Source organism: Kogia breviceps, chromosome 17, assembly GCF_026419965.1.
Source record: "Kogia breviceps isolate mKogBre1 chromosome 17, mKogBre1 haplotype 1, whole genome shotgun sequence".
Classification (NCBI taxonomy): domain Eukaryota; kingdom Metazoa; phylum Chordata; class Mammalia; order Artiodactyla; family Physeteridae; genus Kogia; species Kogia breviceps.
In genome coordinates this window covers 59,837,128-59,856,494 of record NC_081326.1, presented here as the reverse complement: position 1 = coordinate 59,856,494, position 19,367 = coordinate 59,837,128, and the positions used below count along the sequence as shown (strand labels likewise).

General features: G+C 43.9%; 1 protein-coding gene across 5 annotated transcripts in view; it reads right to left on the bottom strand.

Moving 5' to 3' along the window:
- The window catches only part of COL14A1 (collagen type XIV alpha 1 chain), a 242,324-nt gene extending 223,542 nt beyond the window's left edge, over positions 1 to 18,782 (bottom strand). For 2 of the 5 annotated variants that reach the window (XM_059043433.2, XM_059043430.2), the window contains exon 1: positions 9,623 to 9,840. The gene's annotated coding sequence lies outside the window, so the exon portion shown is untranslated. Of the gene's footprint in view, positions 1 to 9,622; positions 9,841 to 16,292; positions 16,398 to 18,619 lie in introns of those variants that run through there. The other 3 variants (XM_067017541.1, XM_059043431.2, XM_067017540.1) reach the window with 2 other exon arrangements.
- Between the last annotated feature and the right edge of the window lie 585 nt (positions 18,783 to 19,367).

Genomic DNA, 19,367 nt, shown 5'->3' with positions numbered 1-19,367 from the left:
GGCAAAAAAGGGAAGGAGAGGTAAGGAAACAATTTGTCTTTTTGGCATGCTCTTTAAGATCAGGGCCTTGATCAGATATCACACGATACTATGTTAACATAGTAGAGAAAGTCCTTTAACAAGCCACGGAACAATAGTCTTCCTCTTTCTCATCAAAACACTGCAGTGCCTGTGTCCAGGTGTTTTGAAGCAACACTTAACACGCCACATTAGAAGTTAATCTGCATTTCACACAATTTAAATAAATAAATAAACAAACCGATGAATTAAGTGCTACCCTAATCTTGGCAACTTTTTTTGAAAACTGCTTATTATTTATATGGAAAAAAAATGTAGCCCTAGCTTATCTTTAAATTCTTCCTTTTTTGTTGTTTATTTTAAATGAGGGTGAGTAATACCATATTGGGAGAAGTGGAATTTTCGTTTTCCCAAGGTTTTCTGCCAAGTCCCTTTTTTGGACAGTAAAATAGGGGCAAGAAAAAAATCCCAATTCCTATTAAAGTGCCATGAGATATTTTAACATTTACCAAAATATCAAAGCCTAATTTGTTGAAACTTTGCCTAAAACCTTGCACAAAACAAATAACTCTGCCTTTTTTTTTTTGGTTTAAAAACATCATGTTAGAAGTGGCTATCTAGCTCTAAGTTCGGAAGGTATAAACCCAATTTGGGGAAAGTTGTAAATCTTTAGTACATGTTTTCTCAGAACACTGTCATGAGATTATGTAATCAGTAACTTAAAACTATCCCCATTAGGATTAATTGACCCTCCCTTACTTCATATGTTTGTTTTATTTAATTGCATTTATACAACTAAGCTTAACAAGGAGCAAAGCCCCTTGTGCAAGCCAGTTTTATCAAAATCCCTGAAAATATTTATCCTAAAGTTTTTGTAAACTACTCATATAAACACACACATACACACACACACACACACACAGACTTACACACATATATACCCAAACCTGACATACAAAAAAGCATAAACTTAAACAAAATTGTTGCCAGCCAACTGGCACACCAGGCCCTGAGAGAGACTGTTATTTGTAATATCAGAATCTTCATGCCAACAACCACTAATGAGAGACCTACTATGTAACCAAAGCTCTCTACTGTGAGGTACAAAATTTCATACTATATGACCCCTGCCTTCAGTCAACTCACTTACAGTTTTATCGAAAAACAAGACTGCAAGCAAATATATTGCCAAGCTAAATGAAATAAGTATGAAATAGAACAAAGAGTTAGCACAAACTGGAGGTATGAAGAGAAAACTGGGAGCTAGGAAGACAGATCTGCCAATAATTTGCTAGGGGTCCTTGACTAACTAGTTTAACCACTCCATGACTTGATTTCTTTATCAGTAACATGTACAAGTGAACATCTGCCTTATAGGATGATTGTGATAATGTAAATAATGTACTTAGAAACACAGGAAGCTCTCAAAAAGTTCCAACTAGTAACATGTTAGGAACAGGTTGAAAGGACACAAAGGAAAAGGGAATGATAATCACCAATGAACTTACTACTTGGGTAGATACTAAAGGAGGAAAAGACTCAAGAAGTCTTTATCAGGACTTCTCTGGTGGTCCAGTGGGTAAGACTCCATGCTCCCAATGCAGGGGGCCCAGGTTTGATCCCTGGTCGGGGAACTAGATCCCACATGCATGCTGCAATTAAGAAGTCCACATGCCGCAGGTAAAAAGTCCGCGTGCCACAACTAAGAGTCCACATGCCGCAACTGAGTCCACATGCCACAACTGAGTCCGCATGCCACAACTAAGGGTCTGCAGGCCGTAAGTAAGAGCCCGCATGCTACAACTAAAAGATCCTGCATGCCGCAACTAAACATGCTGCAACGAAGATCCCACGTGCCATAACTAAGACCCAGTGCAGCCAAAATAAATATTTTTTAAAAAAGAACTGGTTATCTCCTCCATCTAACGAAGGTTGTGGTACTAACTTGGCATAAAGGTTTAGGCAAAAACAGAAGATCCAAATAATGACAGAGGCACAATTATTTGCATGGGTGAACTACTTTAAACTTTTCTAATTACATTCCTATCCATTTTTTTTATCATTTTCCAGATGACAGCTCTATACAGGTTCAAAATAATCAACCATCTGAAGATCTGGAAGATTTGACCTAAGAGCAGTTCATTGACTAAAAAGAAGACTTAGCAGTTTTAGTTGACAAGCCCATGCAAAGAAGATTTGAATGAAATGGGAATGATTAAGCATGATTTAAGCCTAGGAAAAATAAGAATCAGAGGCACATAATGGATGTCTTCAAATATTTGAAGGGCTTTCACATAGAAGATAAAACAAGATCATTTTGTGCAGCTTGCAGTCTGCAAATAGTACTTGAATCAATGGACCGAGCCACAGAGACGCAGATTTGGATATAAAAATTCTCTAACAACTAGAATGACTTCTTCACATTTATTAGAAGTTCTGAGGCAGACGCTGGCTAAGTTTTACCCATGAGAGGTGTTATAGAAGAGATTCCTGGATTTGTGGGCAGGGGAACTGGACAAAATGACCTTTAAGCCTGAACTCTTTCTGGACTCTACATTATTAATATTTTGATATCAATTTTATAGGAGAATTTTACAGTGAATTGATGATCTAGGTCATATGGATTTACAGATAAGAAAGCAAAGACTAAAAACAGGGCTAACGTCTTAGCCCAGTATGTTGACAAGTTTAGTATTCCTTATTTCATCTCTCTAGTGAAAATACCACCCTCCTTACACCCAGAATAACCAAAAAGGTTTTCAGGATTAGTTAATGAGGTCTACTTAAAAACAAGCCCTAGAGGAAGTCAGTGGTTATCACTCTTCTCTGTTAGCATCGGGACACAGGAGAAAACAACTCTAATTTAGAAATAAAGACCTAGTTGTGTTACTATGCTTGGTGACTAGCCTTTTTCCCCTTGCGTGAACTCCCCACTGTGCATGGCATTGTGATTAGAAATCAAGTGGAAAGCCACAATCTTATTAGCATAAAGTGTCAAAGGGTAGAAGAGTTCAGGAATGCCAGAGACTGGAAATTGAGAAGGGGTGCGTCAGAAAAGAGTGAGCCACAAGTAGGGAGAATCAACTCTGCATAAAAACGCCCCTCGGGACTTACCTGGTGGTCCAGTGCATAAGACTTTGTGCTCCCAATGCAGGGAGCCCGGGGTTCAATCCCTGGTGGGGGAACTAGATTCCACATGCATACCGCAACTAAGAGTACACATGCTGCAACTAAGAAGACTGCAAAGAAGCCCACATGCCACAACTAGGAAGCCTGCATGCCACAACTAAAAGATCCCGCATGCCACAACTAAAAGATCCCACACCTGGCAATGAAAATCCTATGTGCTGCAACTAAGACCTGGCGCAGCCTAAATAAATAAGTAAATAAATATTTAAAAAGAAGAAAAACGTCCCTCAAGTCCTGGACAATTCAGAATAAAGGGTCAATTAATCAAGAAAAGTTAACAATCATAAATGAGTACGCACTTAATAATAGAGTTTCAAAATACACAAAGCAAAAACTGATAGAACCAAAGAAAGAAACAATAAGCAAAGTTAGAGATGTTAACAATCCCCTCAGGAACTGATTGAACAACTAGACAAAATATCAGTAAGGATATAGAAGATGTGAACCACTCTATCAACTAGTAATTGATATTTATTGAACACTACATCCAAAAACTGCAGAATATTCTTTTAAAAAAAATATTTCTTATAAATTCTGCCATATTCTGCATCCTAAAATGAGACAATAAATTCCAAAAGACTCAAGAGTTTGCAGAGTATGTTTTCTGACAACAGAATTAAATTAGATATCAATCATAATAAAGTATCTTTACAAATTCAACATATTTGGAAATTAAACAGGATGCTTCTATTTAATCCATGGGTAAAAGGAGAAATCACAATGCAAATTTTTTAAATAGTTGGAAGGGAAAAAAAAGATAACACATGAAAATTTGTGGGATGCAACTAAAGGATTAGAGAGAAATATTTACATAAAAAAAGAAGGAATTTAAAAATCAATGATCTAATTTTCCACTTAAAGAAGCCCAAAAAGAAGAGCAACTTAAAATCCTAATTAAGTTGGAAAAGGGATTAATAAAGATAAGCATAAAACCCAAAAATACATAAAATAAATATTAGTAAAAATTAACAAGGTCAAAATTTGCTTCTTTAAAATATTAATAAAACTGAAAAATCTTTAGAAAGAGTGATCAATCTCCAACAGACTGCATTGGTCTCTTATCCCATTGTAACGCTCCAGTTAACTTCATGGCCCCAGTAACTTTACTTTCTGTCTTGGGTAACATAATACATCTAGATGGGCAGTTTAGCCCATAATCAAAAAAGTTCAAAGTGCATGATAGTCAATCAATAAATATTGATTGATTTTTTTTTTTTTTTTTTTTTTTTTTTTCGGTATGCGGGCCTCTCACTGTTGTGGCCTCTCCCATTGCGGAGCACAGGCTCCGGACGCGCAGGCCTAGCGGCCATGGCTCACGGGCTTAGTTGCTCCGCGGCATGTGGGATCTTCCCGGACCAGGGCACGAACCCGTGTCTCCTGCATCGGCAGGCGGATTCTCAACCACTGCGCCACCAGGGAAGCCCAATATTGATTGATTTAATGATCAATGATTGAATGACCAGGGCTGATGTGTACAGTTCACAGTTGACAGCACTGCACAATTTGCAATTGGACTAGGGCAAGTAATGCTTGAAATTAGCAGACACTCTCTCCAACTTGTATGCAAAACTGTTTTCCAGAGGAAAGGATACTATTTTCTTCTCCCAATAGCATGGGTCTGCCCAGAGGCACCTTTTTATAGTTCACAGAAAGACCCCATGTAGGATCATAGCAGCCCTGTGAATGGCTCAAATGCAAGGGATATGTCTGCAGATCACCCTCAGAAATGTAGCTGTTCAGTCTTAAACTAGGTTGCTGTAAGTCCTACATAACAGAAGGCAGAGCCACTCCAAAAGTATGGCAAACTGGAAACTCTCCTTCACTCAGGAATGTTCCATTACCCGGCATTTTTTTTTTTTTAAGGATTGACATAGCTTCTTGGTCAAAGAAATGAGAGTTGCTTTTAACTAAACTCTCTATCTACAAGCAGCATAAAGGGCAGCTGCACATCTCAGCATAGACATCTCACCCTTTAGGAAGGCTTCCCTGATCTTCCAAGTATGGGCCAGGTACTCCTTCTGTGTTTCCTACAGTAGTAATCTTTATTTTCCATTCTAAACCTACAGTAGAACATCATTTTTTAATATCGATTCAGTGATATCGATTGATATCAATTCCCCTTTGCAAAAGCAGACAGAAAGCCATTGAGGAGGAAATCTTTATCCAGTAAAAGATCCCGAGTTCCTCTAGTTATACACACCACCTAGGAAACTCAGAAGAACTCAGCCAAGCCTGGCCTCCCTCTGGATCAATTTTCATAAACAACCCAGGTTATCTCTGGGAGGCAAAAGACTAAACACTGCTCCCTAAAATTAAAAGTTAGGGACCCTTGCCTGTGAGCTCCAACAAAGGTTCACTGGCAGAAAAGTTCTTCAAGAGCATTGATTTTTAAAAATTACCTTGAAGTATAAAATAAAAATTAAATTTAATTTTAAAAAATTACCTTGAAGAAATGTGGAGTCTAGACTCTAAGCCCCAACTTAAACAGACACTCAGTTCTCAGAATTTCCTGTGCCTTTCTAGTCATAATCCCCTCAAAAAGTGGAGCAGAGAAAGAGAGAAGAGGAAATGTGGGAAGAAGAAAAGAAAGAGGTAGAAAGAAGGAAAAAGAAGCAGGAGACAAGAGAGACCAGTTTTGTCTTCCCGACTCTGTACTAAATCGTTTTAGGCCTTAAAACATAGGGTGGCTATGTTATCCCTGTTTTCTAGAAGAGAAAACTGAAGCCCAGAGAGGTTAAGGAACATGGGCAAGGGGCACAGAACCAACAAGTGTAGATTTCACCCACACCTCTCTGCCTTCCATCCTCTGTTTCAGTTTCCAGACTTGTATGGCCTCAGTTGATGTCATCCATTTACAGTCACACACCCTTGAAGTGAAGGGTCACTTCACCCTTCCCCGCCAAAGAAGCTGACAGAGAAATGGGGTCTGGGTTCAAATCTCATACAGACTTTTCTTAATCATGTATCAGGCACTTGCTGGCTCTGCAACCCCAGGCGAGGTAGTTTATATCCCCGAAGCTCAGTGATCTCATATCTAAAAGAAGGAGAGGGGCTTCCCTGGTGGCGCAGTGGTTGAGAGTCCGCCTGCTGATACAGGGGACACGGGTTCGTGCCCCGGTCCGGGAAGATCCCACGTGCCGCGGAGCGGCTGGGCCCGTGAGCCATGGCCGCGGAGCCTGCGCGTCCGGAGCCTGTGCTCCGCAACGGGAGAGGCCACAGCAGTGAGAGGCCCGCGTACCGCTAAATAAATAAATTAATAAATAAAAGAAGGAGAATATTTACTTCCACAAGTAACTGGGGGGCTTAAACGTGTTTCTGAAAAAGAAAAGGGCAGGTACCCAACAGGGACTCAAAACACATGCCAGCACTTCCTCGACTACACACACCCAATCTCTCCACAAGAACAGGATAAGGCTTGGTCTTCACAGGTTTGTTCTATATAGAAGAGCAACTGGGGCCCTGCCACTTTTTATTTAGTTAGTTACCAAAGAGGAGGAGAAACCAGAGCAGACTGTTTTCCTGCCATCCAGCACTATCAGGGGCAAATCTGTCATAGAGGAAGTTTGTTTTTGTCCCTTTCCCTTAAACTTTCCTCCTCTCCCTTCTCCCACCCCCCCACCCCCACCCCCACCCCTCACCCCCGTCCCGCTGTGTCCCCTTGGTCATTTATCATTTGTTCTCTACAAATTGTCAGAATCCCAGATAATTTGTTAGCTCAGTGGTGCTCAAACACCACCACCTCAGCCTGCAGCAATTCAGGAAGGCCCTTGTCCTTTAAAGGAAACTTGGGTCACACTCGACTGGCCTGGAAAACAGCAGTTATTTGGCTGAGTTTGGATTCAAACGACAGCAAATGTGGCTCTAGAGTAACATAATTGCAAAGACTCTCAGCTTAAAACAGGCAAAAGATCTTTGTGTTTTACTAGGTGACACTGGGAAGTATTTAAGAGTCAAAGGGAGTGTACCCCAATGAGCCCTTTTTTGCTGGGCTGGGGCTTGTTCCAGTGACCCTCAAATCATACGAATTTGCTCAGCCCTTTCTTCAAGGCCAGCCCTGGAAGATTCCAAAAACCAAGACTTTCATGGAAGGCCCAGAGTTCTCTGAAATCCACAGCTGGACCATTAACAGCAGGAAAAATGCCAAAGGACTCCTCCCATCAATCCTAAAGCCTGGGACCTGCCCCAAACTGCTCCAGGAATCCTGATGGGTTCCAAGGAATACGTCCCAGGGAATTACTAAGAGGCCTCACCAGTGTGGTTCTTGTCCTTTCAAAGGGACCCCCAGGAGGTCAGGGATGTAGTGGAGGTTCAGGTGTGCCCTGGCTCAGGGCTCCCCAGACGGAAGGAGGAGATGCCCAAAGCTTAGTGAGAGAGTATCTTGTACATAATGGATAAACCTTGAAAACACTTTACTAGGTGAAAGAAGCCAGTCACAAACGACCACACACGTATCGTACACTTCGGTTTACATGAAATGTCAGCAGAAAGTAGATGAGTGGTTGCCAAGGGTGTTGGGGGGGGGGGCGAGGTTGGGAAGAAATGGGGAGTCTCTGCTAATAGGTACAGAATTTTTTTTTCTGGAGTGATAAAAATCTTCTAAAATTGATTGTGGTGATGAGTGCACAACTCCGTGAATATACCAAAAAACCACCGACTTGCACACGCGTGCAATTATATCTCAGTAAAGCTGTTTCTTCGAAAAAATACTATCCTGAAGTCTATCTTACAGTAACCACACCCTTGGAATCAGGTTCAAAGGAAATCCATCCAAGTTGCTCTTTTGAAGCAACTCAAAATCCAAATGCTATCCATGCATTAATTCATTCACTCATTTTACATTTACCAGTGAGTTCTCTGTGGGCAGAACTGGACCACCTTGTCAGAAACACACCACCAGCTCTCCTCACTGCATCCAGCTTAAGCTGGTTTGCTGCATGCGAGCAGGGCCTGTTTATCACATGCTGCAACCAGGAAGGGCCCCCCTTGACTCTCTGTAGCTGAGGAGCCCCAGAGCCTTTAAGAGGGAAGTTTCAGGAAAACTTTTCTCATTTCTGCTCCCCACAGAGCCACCAATGTCTTATTCGCATATTTCTTTGTTTCTGGCCCCTCCCACCCCCTTCTACTTCTGCAGGCAGCTGACTCTCCAAAATTTCCAGAAGGGAATCCAAAACTTCCAGAGGGAATCAGGCTCTCAGCTGTAGCTCCAGAAGTAGTTTTCGTCGGGGGAGGGGGGGGCAGGGGCAGATGCAGGCCGCTGTGAGAGCTGCACGCAAGCTCCATTTGCACAGTTGCCCTAAGGACAAGCCTAAAACCTAAGCACAACGGCACGCGACCCCGGGTCAATCCTGAGCTTCGCGCGCCACAGGGCGGAGCCTCCCACAGAGGACCCAAGAACCCAGCTCCTGAATCAGAGTGCCCGTGTCCTGGACTTGCAGGCAGCGTTCAGACCCTTGCTTAGGACTAAGGCCACTCCAGTGGCACAACGCCGGCTCCTCCTGGCCGGGCCGTAACCCTGTCTTGACTGTGCGCTGTGCACGCTAAAGCCAAGCTCGGCCAGATGAACCTCCGCCCAGGCGCTGCGTACTAGAGCGCCCAAAGCCGCGAGCAGTTCAGAGGGATAAAAGGGGATGGTGGGGGGAGGGGGGTGGAAAAGCCAGGGCAGAGAAGGCCCTCCAGCACCACAGCCTGGTGGGGCATCTGAAAGCTGCAACCTCCTGGGTCCAGACACCAAAGTAAAACGCGCGAAGCATCCGGGTTTCCTGGCGTGGACGAGCTATCACTCCGCGGACGAGCTATCACTACTGCCAACATCCTGCCTCGAGGCACTCCGTTTGCTTGCTCCTCTTTTCGCTAGCACCTGGTCCCCAGCGCGGGTCACCCACGGGGATCTAGGTGAGTTTCGTACCCCATGGTCTCCATCGACTGTTTTCCCAAGCGACCCTTAATACAATCTAAATAAAAACAGCGTGCTTTCTGTTTATATACAGCTCTCCAAAACAATCCCTAAGCCCCTTTCTCAACGGAATGGTCGCCTTTACGAAGCCCCTTGTACTTGGAAATTTTGGAGTCTCCACCGTCTCGAAGTGGAGAAACTTGCTCCTTCCCGCCGAGCACTCACAGCGCCCAAGTACAAGGGGGAAAGCTCCTGAGGGCCACCCAGGACATCTTCACTGTCTGCATCTGCATCACGCAGTGCCACCCATCTCCCTGCCCAGTGAGCCCCTGCGAAGAGGCGCCCGGGTGCACCTTCCCCTCACACCTCAAACGTCCCCGGGCCATCCCAGGCGCGCGTGAAGAGAAGGTCCAAGGAATTGCACGGCGTCTGCAGGTGGCTCGCCCTTCCCACTTTCCCTTGCTCAAGAATAGACTTTGCAAAGCCGACCCGAAAGAAGAGCAGAGAAAGACTGGAACTGACCTGTGCAGGATAAGATTCCAGCCCAGGTAGGGGACCTCTCCGTGCCTAGGGAAGATCCAGGTTCCGCCGCGAATTGGTCCTTGGCGGCGCACGGGTCTCGCGCGCTTCCCGCCGTGTGCCCCTTTCAATTAGCCTCTCTCCCTCTCCCGGCCGCTCAAAGCTGCCTCCCCCTCTCCAGAGCTTCCCTCCTGCTAGGCGCCCGGGATCAGATAAGAGGAAAGGAAGGCCCGCTGGCAGCCAATTATAGAGCGGAAGGTGGCTGCGGGGGGAGGTGGGAGGCAGGCCTAAGTGCCTAACGCGCCCCCCCCTTCTCTCCTCCTCCAGCCCGGCCCCACAAGAGATGCGCTGAGGAGCCCGCCCAGCGCCGCAGGCGCGCCAGCCCAGACCTGGCTGCCGCCCCAGGTGCGGGCCGCAGCCCGGTGAACGGTGCCGGGAAAGAGCGGCTTTTGCCCCTCCACTCGCACCGAGGCTAGCGTGCGCCTGGCTGCTTTGCGAGGCCTAGAGCCCTCGCGGACGCAGGTGCTGTGTGCCCGCTTCCCCATATTCCCAAAGACCAGCCTCGTCAAGGACCCCGCGCTCGGGGGGCCGGTACCCGCTTTAAAGGGGTAGCCTGCCTCGGGACTTCCCTGGCGGTCCAGTGGTTAAGACTCCGCGCTTCCACTGCAGGGGGCGCGGGTTCGAGCCCTGGTCGGGGAACTAAGATACCACCCAAAACAACAAAAAAACAAGGGATACCCTTCCTTCCTTCCTTCTTCTGAACGAGGGCTATAAAATGCCAAAGCAGAGATGCTCAAACTTTAATGTGCAGGAGAATCACCTGCGAATGTTGAAATAGACATTTTTGGTGTTTAAAAGGACGAATGTCGGCCGTGTCCGGTGGTTGGACGTCTTAAACTGCATATGCTCCCTCGCAGAGATCCTGTTTCAACAGATCTGGGCCGAGGCCAGGGACTCTGCATTTATCAGACACCCTGATACGTGCAGGCCACCCTCCAAGAGGCTCTGCTTGAGCTGTGACGCCCACGAGGCGCGCCAGAGCCCCGCGCCAGGTCTCCAGGGACTCGGCCCTGCGCGGCCATCCCCTGGGCCCTCTTGGAAAGTCATCATCGTTACTCCTTTTTTAACCTCACGAACAGCCTCCCACCCCCTCCCACGGCGTCTTACTATCCAGCTTGTTGTGTGCGCACAGGTGTTGGGAGCCGGGAGGTATAAAAACTAAGTGTTTATCAAGAAGCCACTTTTGTGAGAAAATACCCTCTCGCCTTGGAAAACTGCAGAGAGTATTTCACCACCGTTAAAGGCTGGTGATGGCGAAGAGAGGAAGCTGGCAGGCGGTGCTCTTAAAAGGTCCCCGAATCTGCTACCACCCTGCTCAGCCCAGAATACAGAAAGAGGGGCTGTGACCCATCCACCCCCTTTCAAGGGGGTCCTTCGGATATTCTAACCTTCCCAAGCCACCTCCTCTGCTTTCCCCGAATTTGCTGGTATTCGCATCCCCTTGTCCACGCTCTGAACTTCCCCGCTTGTCCTGCGATTGGAGTGCAAAAGGCCCTCGGCAGCTCCAACCGCCGCCCTGCGTCTGTCGGTCCCTTTCCGAACGGGCCTCAGGTCTGCCACAGGACAGGGCCCGAGCTAGGCGCCGTTTTGCCTCTGCGCTTCACTGAACGTGATTCTCCCGGGTCAGGCAGCCAGCGCGACTTTTTAGCAGAGGGTCTAAATCCTAGGGTTCCATTCGCTGATCTGCGAGCATGCGAGCGCCACCTGGTGTCTGCGACTGGGAGTTCGAGATAGGGCGGGAACTGGAAAGCTAGCCATCCATCCTAGATTGACACGGAGGGACCGGAATTCCTGAAATTCAGTACTTACAGCTGGAGAAAACTACCACTTTAGTTAGATCTCCTTTCCTCTGCCCACCCCCAAACGAGTGCCTACTACCTTCATGCTCTGTCCCCCCTTTTTCACTAATAAAATCTACTGTTGTGTTCTTCATTTTTAACAAGATATAGATGGCTAGTGTAAGCTTAGCTTTACGTGTAATTCCCTTGGGGGAGGTAGTGGCGTGTTAGCATAAAGTTTGAGGCAAAGGATGAGAAAAAGTGCTTGTGATGGAATTATAGATAATTGGAAATGAGGAGTTCCCTGATGATTTTAAAGTGTGAAATATACGTGCAAAAATCCATACACAGCAAATAGCAGAGTATTTATTCCATAAAAATCTTATACGATGATGTATATTGATTTTGTTATGATATAAAATGTTATTTTAAAACATTCTAAGTCATCCTTCTTTCATCTTTTAAATTTTTGACTTCTTGCATTTATTTCACTTTCAACATAGGTAGATCAATTTCAGTTAATGTTGAATCAGAATGGCTGGTTTTAATTAGTTTTTCACTTAGTTGCAGTTGTGTGTGAATTTCCAGCCCTTTCAAGGGAGTGTTTATTCAACATTTATCTTAAGGTCAGCCCTCGGAGTTTAGAAGAATACTGAGAACTGAATCATAGAAACAAGCCCAGAAGACCCCTCTAATGGTCTACTCTCTCAATCTAAAAAATTATTTTAAAAAAATACCTCCGAAAGGATTTTTAAATAGAGGGGGACTTTTCAAAGATATCCCAAAATTCCAGCTTCCCACAGTAATTTATTCCAGGACTCAACAACTCTTCCTGGGATGTCGTCCTGAGTTTGTGTCATGAATGTGATTTTCTTTCTCTCGAAGGACTCCATACACACCCTGTTGCCCCTCTCCTCCCTGTCCCCTAAAACCCTGCAGGAAGATTTTTGAACTCAAACTTGAATCGAAGGGACTCTGCCCCTTGCCTGTCTCACTTTGGTGAAGTTATTTTGCCTCTCTGAGCCTAACTCCTTGTGTATAAGAAGGGAGTAATTAATTATATCTCAGGGGATAGTCATGCAGATTAAATGACAGATGTGTTTATGGACCTAATGCATACTAAATAATAAATGGCAACTATATCACCCAAACTAGGACTTTATCTCCCTTCTGCCCAAGGCATATGGCTCTCCTCTCTTCAGTAGCCCCTTACGGATAACTCTTGCAATCTGTCTCAACAGAGGTGCTTTGACATTTTGGATAGGTAGGCATGACTGTCCCAGACATTGTAGAACATTTATTGTTCCTGATTCCATCACCAAATTCCAGTAGCATCCTCCCCATCTCCTAGCCATTGTGAAAACCAAAAATACCACCACACATTTCCTTATACACTCAGCAGCAAACCATTAACTCTTTGCAGTTCTACTCCAACCCCTCTGTAACAGCCAGCTATGATTTTTCCTCAGCCTATCCATTCCCCCTTCTTTTGGTTACAGAAGGTTCATACTGATAATAATATTCTATACCTATAAGCAATAACCATGGCCGAGGCTCCTGGCTCCACGTCCCCACCCCCTCTTCCATCCTGACCCCTGGGACTCTTAGTATTTGCCCTCATCTTGCATCAGCACAGCTGGTAACGAGAGGTTAACTCCCAACAGATCAGAGAAACTTCAGGATCCTGCCCCCTAGTCGAGGGCCGATGTACCTTCTCACTGATTGATGCCCCTGCCATACCAGCTGTCGAATACATTATTCTCGCCTTAGAGTAACAAAGACCTGACTTAGTTTAGGAAAGTGCCTCCACTCCATTGGATGCAGCCGTGGCTGGGCTGCCGTTCCGAGTGCTCTGTTCTCTAGCCCAGCTGTGGGCAGGAGCTCGCAACTAGTCCAAGCACACACTCTCTCCCTCAAATGTGAGTATAACGCAGTGGGACACAAGAGGAGGAAAAAAGTGCTAAATTTTTATCTCGATTCATCCTAGCAGTGAGGCCTGCAGTAACAATAAATAGCTCCTTAAATCTAGACATCCTGCAGAAACACACCAATACAGCTGTACCGGCTGTTAAAATATTGAACTACTTCCCTGCCAGTTGGTAAATAGCTGCCTCCCCACCACCCTGTATGGCCTCCCCACCATCCCCTTCCTGGGATCACGAGGCCAGCTTTCCCTTTGATGCAGCAGCTCAAGAGGTAACCCCTGTGCTGTGGTCTGAATGTTTGTGTCTCCCTAAAAGTCACATGTTGAAATCCTGACTCTCAAAGGTGACAGCTTTAGGAGGCGGGGCCTTGGGAGTTGCTTGCAACTCTTGAGGGTGGAACGCTTATCTTGAACGGGATTAGCATTCTTGCCTAGAGAGATCCCTCGCCCTTTCTTACTACAATGAGAAGTCCGGGGCCTGCAAGCGAGCCTTCCCTCCGTCATGCTGGCAACCTGAGCTTGGACTTCCAGCCTCCAGAACTGTGAGAAATATATTTCTGTCTTTTATAAGCTACCCAGACTGTGGAGTTTTGTCACAGCATGGATTGAGACCCCGTGTATCAGCTGAGTGCCGCTAGGTCTCTGTGTGGCTACTGGTATCCATTCCGATTTTCCTGCGCCAGCTTGTTGTTTTATCGTTTGAATATCAGCCCCGCCCAGAGCTCGACGGTATCTTTGGCTCCTGGCCTTCCTGAAGCTTTTGTCTCAGTTCTGTGAGCCACCCGATTTTTGCCAAATCTGATTTCTTTTTCTGCTAACTGAACAACTCCAAGTCCATCTTCATTTTACCTAACCTGAAGCTGCGATAAAAGACCTGAAGAGAGTTTGTCAAACTTACCTGGGGGATTAATGGCAAAGTCAACACTAGAATTCAAATGTTTTAACTCCCAGGCCAGAGCTTTCCCCACTAGAGGGCACTGACCCCTTTCCAAACAATACTAGAGATACAGCTTATGCTTGTATAGGATTTTCACTTTACAAAGAGCATTCAAGTACATCCCTTTTTCAATATATCAGCTCTGCAAGGTAAGACTCATTCCAGAGGTTAAAATAAATTGTCTTACAATGTCCTTCCTGGTGCTGGAATCCCCTCTTTGTCTCACAATCGCCTTTCATGTTCTTGAACCAGTGATTAAGACATTCCTCATCTTCTCGGCTCCATGGCGCAGATCAAAGTCAGGACTTTAAAAAAGCAGCCAAGTTTCGCATGTGTGACAGCAACCTGTCAGTGTATGCATGTTGCATAATAGGTCCTGTTCATAACATAATAGGGCTGGAGCAGGCCTAAGAGATTTTATATGTGTATATATATATATATGTATATGGTAACCCCTTCACTTTACAAATGAAGAAACTGAGATCCCATGCATTAAATCCCCAGAAAGAATCAGTGGCAGATATTACTAGATTCAATATCATCTGACAATAAGCCAAGACTGTTTCCAATAATAATAATAATAATAATACCATAGAAGAAGAAGAATCTTTACTGAGAGTCGTTTGGATACCAAACTTTTGTGAAAGCCCACATGGACACTTAATTTTTTTATACCATTTTACTAAAATAATTTATATATGTAATTTAAAAATTTAAATAATATTAAAAACTTGTTAAAAAAATATTACTCTGCTCACCAGAAGTAATCACCTTTAACTCTTTTAGCAGTTTTTTTTCTCACATTTTCAAATCTCCGTATTTCTCAATATAATGTATGTACTGCTATGTGTTTAATAATCAATTTTAAACATCATTTCTATATTTCCTGTTATGGTAGAAGAGGATGTAGCTCTTTCAGGCTGCCATCCCTTTTCTCCTCTTTTATCTTCCCAATATGATGTTTACCTCCATATTCACTGTTTCCATTCCTATGCTTTGCAAATATTCACATAAAAGCATCATAATGTATTATGATCATTTTTCCTTCTACTTTTAGGTTTTCTCTGAAGTTAATAATTGTCTTGCTTTTTCCTTTGCTTTCTTTGTTTTTTGCTTATTGCTAGTCTTTCCAACTACTTCCAATAACATCTCAGTGCAATGTCCAAAAGTCACTGATATCAGGTAAAAATATTTTGAAACATCCCTTCTTCTCCAGGCAGATTTTCCTTCAGACCTCCTGCTCAACTGTCATCCTGGCCTTTGTTTCCTACCAAACTTGGAATTCCTTCTGCCTTTCTTCAAGATTGGCTTCCCTATTTCCTGGATATCATACCTTCCTCTTTCTTAGTATATTCCCTTGTTTGGGTCGATACTTTCTCCAGGAGTTTTCTCTGGTTAAAAGATGGTTCAACAGCAGCAGGCATGGTGCTGACGGCTCCAAACAGCTTGTCTCCTGAGTCTTGCTGCTTCCATCTGGGTGGCTGCCCTTTACAGCTGAATTATGAACTATCTACACCACAGTCATTATTCTGGGGGTTCTCTCCTCTGCTGGATACCCTGTTCTCAATTTTGCACATCTTCCTAGATTGAATTTTACTCCCTCTTTTTTGTTGTTTTAATTTTTTTCTTTCAGTTTTATTGAGATATAATTGACATACAGAACTGTATAAGTTTAAGGCATACAGCATAATGATTTGACTTACGTGTCATGAAGTGATTACCACAATAAGTTTAGTGAACATCCATCATCTCATATAGATAATGAGATGATGATAAATATTCCCTTATTCTGAGTAAGGACATCCTCTAGTGGTATCCTAAGACAAGGGCATGGGGGGCGGGCAATCGATACATTTTTGACACCTTGTATGTCTTTATGCTCAAATTTCATTACTAGTTTGGCTGTGCATAGAATTCTAGCTTAGATATCATTTTCCTTCAAAAATTTAAAGGTATTGCTCCCGAATTTCTTACCTCCAGTATTGTTTTTGTGATGAAGAAGCCATTCTTGATTTTTGGTGAAGTCCATTGCAGTCAGAATTGCCTTTCCCTCCTTTGAGCTCTTACAGTAATTATTGTCTACTTTTGCAAAAAAAAAAAAAAAAAAAAAAGCATAGATTACTTTGAGAAGGCTCTTTTATTGCTGTCAACTCTGGTTAATATTTGATACATTTCTTTCCTACCTGCCCAGGGTAGAATGCAAGCTTCCTGGGAGGCAATATAATAGTGGTTAAGAGCATGGATTCTGGCACAGAGTTCTGGCACAATTACTAACCTTGGACAAGTTAATGAACCTCTTTTTTCCTGTTTCCTAATTTGTAAAATGGGAATGGTAAGGGTACCTACCTCATGGGCATGTTGTGACTATTAAATGAATTAATTAATCCAACTAATTAACCCATTAAGCCCTTAGAAGAGTATCAGGCACCCAGTAGGTTCTCACTATTAGCTGATGTTAACTGTGCCAGATACTACTTTGTACCCTCCACTCTTTTTATTCCATCCTTTGTCTAACAAAGTCCTAATATATATGTGTGCATTTAAAATTTACTCATATAAAATGGTATAGATAAAATATACCAGAAATTAACTATATAAGTATTTGCACAAAAGTGAGTCCTAAATGTTCAGAAAATAATGAGGAAAATATATGATTTTTTGGCTAATTTGTAATATATATATATTTTTTCTTGTCTCAATCAAAAGTGCACATCAATGAGCAGTGTTGGTGCACGATTCTGGTAGAACTTTAATAGCTTTAACATTTGCACTTCTAGAAGTACTCGGGTTAATACAGCTCTCCAAAGTCTATAATCTTATGCTGTATTGCTGTCCTGAATTATTTTTTCTGAGTATCAGATTTGCCATTATTTGAAGGTGAAGGATCAACACCCTTATGAAGCCCATCAATGGGATTACTCAGCAGCCTAGTGCCTTGATTGTAGTAGAGATTTGACAAAGGCTTGTCAATTTAAATTTATTTCAACAAGAATCAGAAGGTGGTGGGACTTCCCTGGTGGTGCAGTGGTTACGACTCCATGCTCCCAATGCAGGGGGTCTGAGTTCGATCCCTGGTCAGGGAACTAGATCCCACATGCATGCCGCAACTAAGGAGCCTACCTGCCGCAACTGAGACCCCAGGCAACCAAATTTAAAAAAAAAAAAAAAGAATCAGAAGTGGGGGGATCCCAACTGTCTGAGGAAGCCTTTCTGCTTTGGTTCTTCTTTGTAAAAATCAATTATAAGGCTTCTTCAGAGAAGCAGATGTGCCAATATCAACCCCCCGCCTATGGCCTTACTCATAATAGGGGCTGGATAAGTGTTTGCTACACTGAATTGAATACAATTCATCAGTTATGCCTCTTCAATTCTTCCCATGTGGCTATCATCAGTTTTAAGTCATGCACCTAAATCCATATGTGTAGCACATGCTGGCTATGTGATGAAGGTGACAGAACCTCCAGAGCCATCCATAGAGTCAGTAGTCCATATTCATTCAGTCAGCAAATACTCATTCAAGCAGGAACTTCTTGGAACTTACTCATGGAGAGAGAGAGAGAGACAGAAAACATCATTGGCAAGTGATAGAAAGAAGAATAAGACGAGGAGGTGGGAGAGGAAGAACTGCTGTTTTAGATGGGGAGGTCAGGGATGAGTCCCCGGAGATGACCTTTGAGCAGAGACTGAATGAGGGCGGAGGGCCACTGGTGGAACTCACTGGAGGAAGGGCAGGGAGAACCAAAAATGCAAAGTCTCTGAGGACGGAGGAACTGCAAGGAGGCCTGTGAGGCATAGGAGAAATTGAGCAAGATGTGAACAGTGAGGGATGAGATCAGAGAGGTCTCTGGGTCCAGATATGGTGAAGACTTCAGGCAAAGACTTTGCATTTTACTCTGCTTGAGAAGGGGAGTTCGAAACACAGGAGGGAGCCGGTCAGATTTCCCTTCCAGAAGAATCGTTCAAACATCCAGTTCTGTCTTCCTCATTTGCTCCCCTCATCCAAAAAGCTTGTTGTTGTTGTTGTTATTTTTCAATAGATCTTTACTGGAGTATAATTGCTTCACAATACTGTCTGAAAATCTTGTTTTTGAGGGGGAGAAAAAGAAGAAGAATTTTATGGGACAGCCATTTTGCTTTCAGAGCTTCCTACAATAAACTCTCATGCATCATCTTCACCACACAGCTCTGGTTATAGAAAGAACACACAGTATCATCCACTTAGAAAAACAAATGGAAGCATGAAGAAATCAAATAAGAAAAAGGTTTCTTGTAGTTCATGGCAGATTCCCAGGAAGCATTACCTCTTCAGGATGGGGTTTGACTTGCTGCATATTTCATTCGCTTGATCTCCTCAAACACCACAAAACACTTCCATTTAGAAACCCAGAGGAGGGTCCACGAACATAAAGGTTAGATAATATTCCTTGCTCCGAGGAGGTATCTGCACAGGGACCCTGTCTTAAACTGGGGGAGACATACTGACAAACCTTCAGCTTATTCCAAACCTCCTGTGCAGTGAACTTGCCAAGTTTGATCTGTCAGCACTTGTGATAATGAAGTCATTTATGACAACCTGTGATGATAGAATTGAACACGATTTCAAAATCTTTTCTTACAACACAGGACAAAAATGCATGTTCATCTAAGAGGTTTCAAATCAATGATCAAAATAAACTATCCATCTGGGCTTCCCTGGTGGTGCAGTGGTTGAGAGTCCGCCTGCCGATGCAGGGGACGCGGGTTCGTGCCCCGGTCCGGGAGGATCCCACGTGCCGCGGAGCGGCTGGGCCCGTGAGCCATGGCCGCTGAGCCTGCGCGTCCGGAGCCTGTGCTCCACAACGGGAGAGGCCACAACAGTGAGAGGCCTGCATACCGCAAAAAAAAAAAAAACCATAAAAAATAACAAACTATCCATCTGATCTTTGAAAGAAGTAGATTTACTCCTGGTATACCATGTATATTCATTTGTAACACTGTAAGAGCTTTCAGGAATTTTATTTAGTACTTAAACTCAAACACATAGAGAGGAAGTAAAAATTCTGTTGGTGA